The following is a 10,457-nucleotide window of genomic DNA, read 5'->3' on the forward strand; positions in this document are numbered from 1 at the left end:
CCTATCTATTCGAGATGCACCAGCCATACTCCTTAGACACTTCATTTCACACACATTCAATTTCTGTCTCTCCATCACTTTCATTCCCCACAACTCCGATCCATACATCACAGTTGGTACAATTCACTTTCTCATACAGAACTCTCTCTACATTCATGCCCAACCCTCTATTTTTTTACTACTCCCTTAACTGCCCTCAACACTTTGCATCCTTCAATCACTCACTGACGTACATCTGCTTCCACTCCACCATTTGCTGCAACAACAGACCCCAAGTACTTAAACTGATCAACCTCCTCAAGTAACTCTCCATTCAACATGACATTCAACCTTGCACCACCATCCCTTCTCGTACATCTCATAACCTTACTCTTACCCACATTAACTCTCAACTTCCTTCTCTCACACACCCCTCCAAATTCTGTCACTAATCAGCCAAGCTTCTCTTCAGTGTCTGCAACCAGTGCAGTATCATCCGCAAACAACAACCGATTTACCTTCCATTCATGGTCATTCTCGTCTACCAGTTTTAATCCTCGTCCAAGCACTCGAGCATTCACCTCTCTCACCACTCCATCAACATACAAGTTAAACAACCACGGCGACATCACACATCCCTGTCTCAGCCCCACTCTCACCGGAAACCAATCACTCACTTCATTTCCTATCCTAACACATGCTTTATTACCTTTGTAGAAACTTTTCACTGCTTGCAACAACTTTCCACCAACTCCATATAACCTCATCACATTCCATATTGCTTCCCTATCAACTCTGTCATACGCTTTCTCCAGATCCTTAAACGCATTTATATCAATGATATAAACAACTGAAATACTCATCAAATCCTTTTCCTTTACAGGAGGAGCCAATGGTGACGTGTGTTTCTTCACTCCATCCATCCACCCAAACCTTGGCCTTCCTCTTGTACTTCTCCCATCAACTCTTGCATTCATCACCTTCTTTAGCAGACAGCCATTTTCCATTCTCTCAACATGGCCAAACCTCCTCAACACATTCATATCCACTCTAGCTGCTAACTCAGTTCTTACACCTGTTCTCACCCTCACCACTTTGTTCCTAACCCTATCTATTCGAGATACACCAGCCATACTCCTTAGACACTTCATTTCAAACACATTCAATTTCTGTCTCTCCATCACTTTCATTCCCCACAACTCCGATCCATACATCACAGTTGGTACAATTCACTTTCTCATACAGAACTCTCTCTACATTCATGCCCAACCCGCCATTACAGACAGCAACCTCTATCTTTCGTCATTTGCCATCGAGTAGAACTCCGGCTTGACTTAGATAGATATAAACCGTCTGTCTTCTTTGCCGCCGAGTATTCCAGCTTTGAAATTAGATGGTAGCTCAGGGTGTACTGTCTTGCAGCCGACAATGTCGCTGACAGGGGAATCTTTGTTCCTCTGCCGCCCACGACATCATTAGTACAGGAAGCCATGCTTCCTTAGTTCAGCGCCGAAAGTAGGCGGCATACCTGCCACCTTTATCCCCTGTGAACTATAAGACCCTTTCCCCTTCCCCCTCTGTCCTTTAGTGTCGGCCTACCTGTCACAACATTCTTTTGCTGGTACTCAGACAGTCATCCCGGCTTGCCGGATTGACTGCGTTGCCGGCCGGGACCCTACCAGCAGCGGTTAGGTTGCCGCCTCGGTCAATTACTGTACTCCTTGTGTCCTTCCTTCACTGGAAGTGAATGCCCTGGGGTGAAAGATTGAGCCAGCCCTGACGGCTGCCGGTGGGAAACCCAACATACTGTTGAGATTCTTCAGTCCTCTCTTGGTCTGCCATCCACAAACCTTGCAACCGGCAGTACAGCCGGCGGAAAAATTTTGTGGAAAGATAGAAGCTAGAATCAGGATTCCTCCCCATCCATTAGAAATCTCATTCTGGCAAGGAGACAGTAGGCGGCAGGATAGCCCTCCTACATTTCCAGTTATTGTGTTAAACCATAATAATAGGAAACCCGCCTTTCCATTCTTTCTCTCTCTCTATCATTTAATGCCGCCAGGCACTAGCCTAACCCCGGTAGTGTACCGGTAAAACTACAGTATACAACAATACAGTAGTACAAGTATTTGTAACATACTCTGTGTATCCTTTCACAGTCTATTGTTGGGACCGCATAACATGTTGAGGTTGAGTAATGCCTCAACACCCAGATGAATCCTTTGATCATTGGGACCCCCATATAGAACAACGTTTATTAATATACTACTGGTGGAGAAGTTAGTATAAATATTTACTAACCCCATCTCTAAGTACTAGAGTAGTTTCACCCTGTATTCTCCCTTATAGGGAATATAAATATTAATATTGACGGAGGTCTCGGCGATTGCCTGGGAGAGGAATCACGGATATGTGTCCTTTCTATTTCCTTTCTAGCTTACTATCCTAAGCTATTAATTACAATAGTAAGTATTACTATTAAATGTATGCATTTATACATACATAGATACATATACCAAGGCACTTCCCCCAATTTTGGGGGGTAGCCGACATCAACAAATGAAATTAAAATAAAAAGGGGACTTCTACTCTCTACGTTCCTACCAGCCTGACAAGGGACTCAACCGAGTTCAGTTGGTACTGCTAGGGTGCCACAGCCCACCCTCCCCTGTTATCCACCACAGATGAAGCTTCATAATGCTGAATCCCCTACTGCTGCTACCTCCGCGGTCATCTAAGGCACCGGTCTACCGGAACGGCGTCACAATCGCTTGTCATTCATTCCTATTTCTAGCACGCTCTCTTGCCCCTCTCACATCTATCCTATCACCCAGAGCTCTCTTCACTCCATCCATCCACCCAAACCTTGGCCTTCCTCTTGTACTTCTCCCATCAACTCTTGCATTCATCACCTTCTTTAGCAGACAGCCAGTTTCCATTCTCTCAACATGGCCAAACCTCCTCAACATATTCATATCCACTCTAGCTGCTAACTCAGTTCTTACACCTGTTCTCACCCTCACCACTTCGTTCCTAACCCTATCTATTCGAGATGCACCAGCCATACTCCTTAGACACTTCATTTCACACACATTCAATTTCTGTCTCTCCATCACTTTCATTCCCCACAACTCCGATCCATACATCACAGTTGGTACAATTCACTTTCTCATACAGAACTCTCTCTACATTCATGCCCAACCCTCTATTTTTTTACTACTCCCTTAACTGCCCTCAACACTTTGCATCCTTCAATCACTCACTGACGTACATCTGCTTCCACTCCACCATTTGCTGCAACAACAGACCCCAAGTACTTAAACTGATCAACCTCCTCAAGTAACTCTCCATTCAACATGACATTCAACCTTGCACCACCATCCCTTCTCGTACATCTCATAACCTTACTCTTACCCACATTAACTCTCAACTTCCTTCTCTCACACACCCCTCCAAATTCTGTCACTAATCAGCCAAGCTTCTCTTCAGTGTCTGCAACCAGTACAGTATCATCCGCAAACAACAACCGATTTACCTTCCATTCATGGTCATTCTCGTCTACCAGTTTTAATCCTCGTCCAAGCACTCGAGCATTCACCTCTCTCACCACTCCATCAACATACAAGTTAAACAACCACGGCGACATCACACATCCCTGTCTCAGCCCCACTCTCACCGGAAACCAATCACTCACTTCATTTCCTATCCTAACACATGCTTTATTACCTTTGTAGAAACTTTTCACTGCTTGCAACAACTTTCCACCAACTCCATATAACCTCATCACATTCCATATTGCTTCCCTATCAACTCTGTCATACGCTTTCTCCAGATCCTTAAACGCATTTATATCAATGATATAAACAACTGAAATACTCATCAAATCCTTTTCCTTTACAGGAGGAGCCAATGGTGACGTGTGTTTCTTCACTCCATCCATCCACCCAAACCTTGGCCTTCCTCTTGTACTTCTCCCATCAACTCTTGCATTCATCACCTTCTTTAGCAGACAGCCATTTTCCATTCTCTCAACATGGCCAAACCTCCTCAACACATTCATATCCACTCTAGCTGCTAACTCAGTTCTTACACCTGTTCTCACCCTCACCACTTCGTTCCTAACCCTATCTATTCGAGATACACCAGCCATACTCCTTAGACACTTCATTTCAAACACATTCAATTTCTGTCTCTCCATCACTTTCATTCCCCACAACTCCGATCCATACATCACAGTTGGTACAATTCACTTTCTCATACAGAACTCTCTCTACATTCATGCCCAACCCGCCATTACAGACAGCAACCTCTATCTTTCGTCATTTGCCATCGAGTAGAACTCCGGCTTGACTTAGATAGATATAAACCGTCTGTCTTCTTTGCCGCCGAGTATTCCAGCTTTGAAATTAGATGGTAGCTCAGGGTGTACTGTCTTGCAGCCGACAATGTCGCTGACAGGGAATCTTTGTTCCTCTGCCGCCCACGACATCATTAGTACAGGAAGCCATGCTTCCTTAGTTCAGCGCCGAAAGTAGGCGGCATACCTGCCACCTTTATCCCCTGTTAACTATAAGACCATTTCCCCTTCCCCCTCTGTCCTTTAGTGTCGGCCTACCTGTCACAACATTCTTTTGCTGGTACTCAGACAGTCATCCTGGCTTGCCGGATTGACTGCGTTGCCGGCCGGGACCCTACCAGCAGCGGTTAGGTTGCCGCCTCGGTCAATTACTGTACTCCTTGTGTCCTTCCTTCACTGGAAGTGAATGCCCTGGGGTGAAAGATTGAGCCAGCCCTGACGGCTGCCGGTGGGAAACCCAACATACTGTTGAGATTCTTCAGTCCTCTCTTGGTCTGCCATCCACAAACCTTGCAACCGGCAGTACAGCCGGCGGAAAAATTTTGTGGAAAGATAGAAGCTAGAATCAGGATTCCTCCCCATCCATTAGAAATCTCATTCTGGCAAGGAGACAGTAGGCGGCAGGATAGCCCTCCTACATTTCCAGTTATTGTGTTAAACCATAATAATAGGAAACCCGCCTTTCGATTCTTTCTCTCTCTCTATCATTTAATGCCGCCAGGCACTAGCCTAACCCCGGTAGTGTACCGGTAAAACTACAGTATACAACAATACAGTAGTACAAGTATTTGTAACATACTCTGTGTATCCTTTCACAGTCTATTGTTGGGACCGCATAACATGTTGAGGTTGAGTAATGCCTCAACACCCAGATGAATCCTTTGATCATTGGGACCCCCATATAGAACAACGTTTATTATTAATATACTACTGGTAGAGAAGTTAGTATAAATATTTACTAACCCCATCTCTAAGTACTAGAGTAGTTTCACCCTGTATTCTCCCTTATAGGGAATATAAGTATTAATATTGACGGAGGTCTCGGTGATTGCCTGGGAGAGGAATCACGGATATGTGTCCTTTCTATTTCCTTTCTAGCTTACTATCCTAAGCTATTAATTACAATAGTAAGTATTACTATTAAATGTATGCATTTATACATACATAGATACATATACCAAGGCACTTCCCCCAATTTTGGGGGGTAGCCGACATCAACAAATGAAATTAAAATAAAAAGGGGACTTCTACTCTACGTTCCTACCAGCCTGACAAGGGACTCAACCGAGTTCAGTTGGTACTGCTAGGGTGCCACAGCCCACCCTCCCCTGTTATCCACCACAGATGAAGCTTCAAAATGCTGAATCCCCTACTGCTGCTACCTCCGCGGTCATCTAAGACACCGGTCTACCGGAACGGCGTCACAATCGCTTGTCATTCATTCCTATTTCTAGCACGCTCTCTTGCCCCTCTCACATCTATCCTATCACCCAGAGCTCTCTTCACTCCATCCATCCACCCAAACCTTGGCCTTCCTCTTGTACTTCTCCCATCAACTCTTGCATTCATCACCTTCTTTAGCAGACAGCCAGTTTCCATTCTCTCAACATGGCCAAACCTCCTCAACACATTCATATCCACTCTAGCTGCTAACTCAGTTCTTACACCTGTTCTCACCCTCACCACTTCGTTCCTAACCCTATCTATTCGAGATACACCAGCCATACTCCTTAGACACTTCATTTCAAACACATTCAATTTCTGTCTCTCCATCACTTTCATTCCCCACAACTCCGATCCATACATCACAGTTGGTACAATTCACTTTCTCATACAGAACTCTCTCTACATTCATGCCCAACCCTCTATTTTTTTACTACTCCCTTAACTGCCCTCAACACTTTGCATCCTTCAATCACTCTCTGACGTACATCTGCTTCCACTCCACCATTTGCTGCAACAACAGACCCCAAGTACTTAAACTGATCAACCTCCTCAAGTAACTCTCCATTCAACATGACATTCAACCTTGCACCACCATCCCTTCTCGTACATCTCATAACCTTACTCTTACTCACATTAACTCTCAACTTCCTTCTCTCACACACCCCTCCAAATTCTGTCACTAATCAGCCAAGCTTCTCTTCAGTGTCTGCAACCAGTACAGTATCATCCGCAAACAACAACCGATTTACCTTCCATTCATGGTCATTCTCGTCTACCAGTTTTAATCCTCGTCCAAGCACTCGAGCATTCACCTCTCTCACCACTCCATCAACATACAAGTTAAACAACCACGGCGACATCACACATCCCTGTCTCAGCCCCACTCTCACCGGAAACCAATCACTCACTTCATTTCCTATCCTAACACATGCTTTATTACCTTTGTAGAAACTTTTCACTGCTTGCAACAACTTTCCACCAACTCCATATAACCTCATCACATTCCATATTGCTTCCCTATCAACTCTGTCATACGCTTTCTCCAGATCCTTAAACGCATTTATATCAATGATATAAACAAATGAAATACTCGTCAAATCCTTTTCCTTTACAGGAGAAGCCAATGGTGACGTGTGTTTCTTCACTCCATCCATCCACCCAAACCTTGGCCTTCCTCTTGTACTTCTCCCATCAACTCTTGCATTCATCACCTTCTTTAGCAGACAGCCATTTTCCATTCTCTCAACATGGCCAAATCTCCTCAACACATTCATATCCACTCTAGCTGCTAACTCAGTTCTTACACCTGTTCTCACCCTCACCACTTCGTTCCTAACCCTATCTATTCGAGATACACCAGCCATACTCCTTAGACACTTCATTTCAAACACATTCAATTTCTGTCTCTCCATCACTTTCATTCCCCACAACTCCGATCCATACATCACAGTTGGTACAATTCACTCTCTCATACAGAACTCTCTCTACATTCATGCCCAACCCTCTATTTTTTTACTACTTCCTTAACTGCCCTCAACACTTTGCATCCTTCAATCACTCACTGACGTACATCTGCTTCCACTCCACCATTTGCTGCAACAACAGACCCCAAGTACTTAAACTGATCAACCTCCTCAAGTAACTCTCCATTCAACAGGACATTCAACCTTGCACCACCATCCCTTCTCATACATCTCATAACCTTACTCTTACCCACATTAACTCTCAACTTCCTTCTCTCACACACCCTTCCAAATTCTGTTACTAATCGGCCAAGCTTCTCTTCAGTGTCTGCAACTAGTACAGTATCATCCGCAAACAACAACTGATTTACCTTCTATTCATGGTCATTCTTGTCTACCAGTTTTAATCCTCATCCAAGCACTCGAGCATTCACCTCTCTCACCACTCCATCAACATACAAGTTGAACAACCACGGCGACATCACACATCCCTGTCTCAGCCCCACTCTCACCGGAAACCAATCACTCACTTCATTTCCTATCCTAACACATGCTTTATTACCTTTGAAGAAACTTTTCACTGCTTGCAACAACCTTCCACCAACTCCATATAACCTCATCACATTCCATATTGCTTCCCTATCAACTCTGTCATACGCTTTCTCCAGATCCTTAAACGCATTTATATCAATGATATAAACAACTGAAATACTCATCAAATCCTTTTCCTTTACAGGAGGAGCCAATGGTGACGTGTGCAGTTGTGTTCTACAACCACAAGAGTAAGGACTTTTGTGGGCATACGATGTGCAGGTCTCATGCCTCCTGCTGCATCGTATCTGGATCCCTGAGGTACTGGGACCCGAAGGATTGCTCCAACTGCTCGACCTTGCTGTCCAACAGCTTTGGAGAAACCATCCCTGTCTCCTTAGAGGCTAGGGATACAGCAAGGGAAACTCTTCATAGGTGGGTAAGAGGGTTCCAAAAGAACTCTCCGGGACCTTACCTGCCCATTGAATCTCTTAGGTGGTTTCTGTTCTCTAAGGCTCACCCTAGCGCAGTAGTGCCCCAGGAACAGGTCCAGCCTCCCTTCGTCCAACTGAAGATCGACGCGGACATCCACAAGGCACTTGAAGGCATGGACATCCACCAAGAACGGATGTCGGAAGTGTCTACCGACACTGAACAGGACCTACTGCAAGAAGGCCCTGAAGAAGACGTGGTTCAACCACCAACGGAGGAAGAAGGATCTGTTTGGACGGTGACTGAGGACCCCTAGTTCACCGTGACGGCATATCAACCTATGCCGTCAACCTCTTCAGTCCCAACTCCACAACCGACTACACAGGTTGACAGGAGCGAGGCGCTCCTTTCGTCGATCCAGCAGATGTTGGAAGTGTTCTGGAAGGAACAAGAGGAGATGAAGCAAGACATCAAGCAGACGAAGAGAGGGGTACAAGAAGGGAACTGCCCTGGGACTTCCAGGGGCTCTACTAAACCCCTTAAAGTATCTGACCTTCCTCACTGCTCAAACCAACCCCTGGAGGTATACGGAGCACATGACCATGATGAATGGGAAGCTATACGTCTCCGAGAAGTTGGGGGCCAAGCCACTTGAAGATCTTGAATTCTGGCCCAGCTTTTCAGCTTACCCAGATTGTTATGAGAGACTGCGAGATGAACCTGGACCCCGCGAGGAGATGGTACCGAAGGAAGTCATTGTCTTCGACATGACAGGGCACAGGCCATCCTTACCAAGACCCTGAAAGGAGCCAGATATACCAACTCCAAAGTCTCAGCACTGAGCATGAGGCATCCAACCTTCATTGCTCCTTCCTCCAGAGCTTTCCCCTTTTCGGAGAAAGCCCTCGACTGCGTCATTAAAGCAGTCGAAGAGGGCAAACCCTGCCCAATCCTAGAGGAATGTAAACCATTATATCTAGCTATGCCTACCTGCCGAGGAGAAGTGGAAAGAGGTACATCTAACCTTCTACGTCTCAAAGTTGGATCCGGAGATACCAGGCCAACAGTTCAATGAGAACCTTCCAAAGTTGCCAGATCATCTCATGAGAAGGGAACAGGAGACGAAAGAAAGACTTGCCCCCTCCCTGTCTCATCAGAACTACTTGGAAATGTGTGCAGGCCCAAATAATGCCTGAGACATGTTGGTCTTAGCCAAGTCTCACAGGGGTACCCTTGTGAAGGACTTGTATGCTTTCGTCAGATCAAGGAGAACCTGTAGAGAGCACGTGTTCGCCGCAGCAACGGTGAAACACAAACCCATAAAACTTATTTCATCATGTATCTGGGGCAAAAACCTTTTCCCACAGGAAGTGGTCCAAGAGGTCATTGCCAAAGCTGCCACAGAGAATAGGAACCATAAAGTGGGGCATGTCTTCAAAGAGGAAATTTTCCTCAGACTGAGGTCCCCAGTCTAAGAACAAAAAGGCAAGAAGACCACATAGACCTGCACAACTTCCGGCTGTGACCATGGCCACGGTGCCTCAAACGGTAGCCCAGCCGCAAACTACCTTCCAGATGGTCCCTCAACAGCTGGTAGCCCAGTCACCTGTGTTTAATCCAAGCTTTGAGAGGCACTTGACCACCTTTTGGCCCTACAAAGGTTGAGGCCCAAAAAGAGGTTCCTCCGGAAACCCCCCAAGGGGCAGAGGAGGACACGGTCACAGAAATAAGTCCTCAGGAACCCCTAAGCAGTGAGGGACTTCAGGTAGGAGGCAGACTGTTTTACTTTCAGGATCGTTGGACCTTCGATCCCTGGGCCCACAGCCTAATCACAAATGGACTCGGTTGGAGATGGAACAAAGTTCCACACCCCTTTTCCGAAATTCTTCCAACACTCCACCCCCTTGTTGGAAGAATATACCTCAGAACTCTTGAAGAAGAAGGTAATAAAGAAATTTTAGTCCATCAAATTCCATGGAAGGCTGTTTTGTGTTCCCAAGAAAGACTCAGACAAACTCAACTCAGAGTCATTCTAGACTTGTCTCCACTCAACAAGTTCATCGAGAACAAGAAGTTCCGAATGCTTACCTTGCAACACATAAGGACCCATCTACCCAAAGGGTTCGTACACAGTCTCAATAGACCTGGCAGATGCTTACTGGCACCTTCCAGTCAGTCGCCCCCTCTCCTCCTACCTAGGACACAAGCTACAGGAGACAAAATTTGTCTTCAGAGGGATGCCCTTTTGG

This window comes from Palaemon carinicauda, chromosome 14 (assembly GCF_036898095.1).
Source record: "Palaemon carinicauda isolate YSFRI2023 chromosome 14, ASM3689809v2, whole genome shotgun sequence".
Classification (NCBI taxonomy): domain Eukaryota; kingdom Metazoa; phylum Arthropoda; class Malacostraca; order Decapoda; family Palaemonidae; genus Palaemon; species Palaemon carinicauda.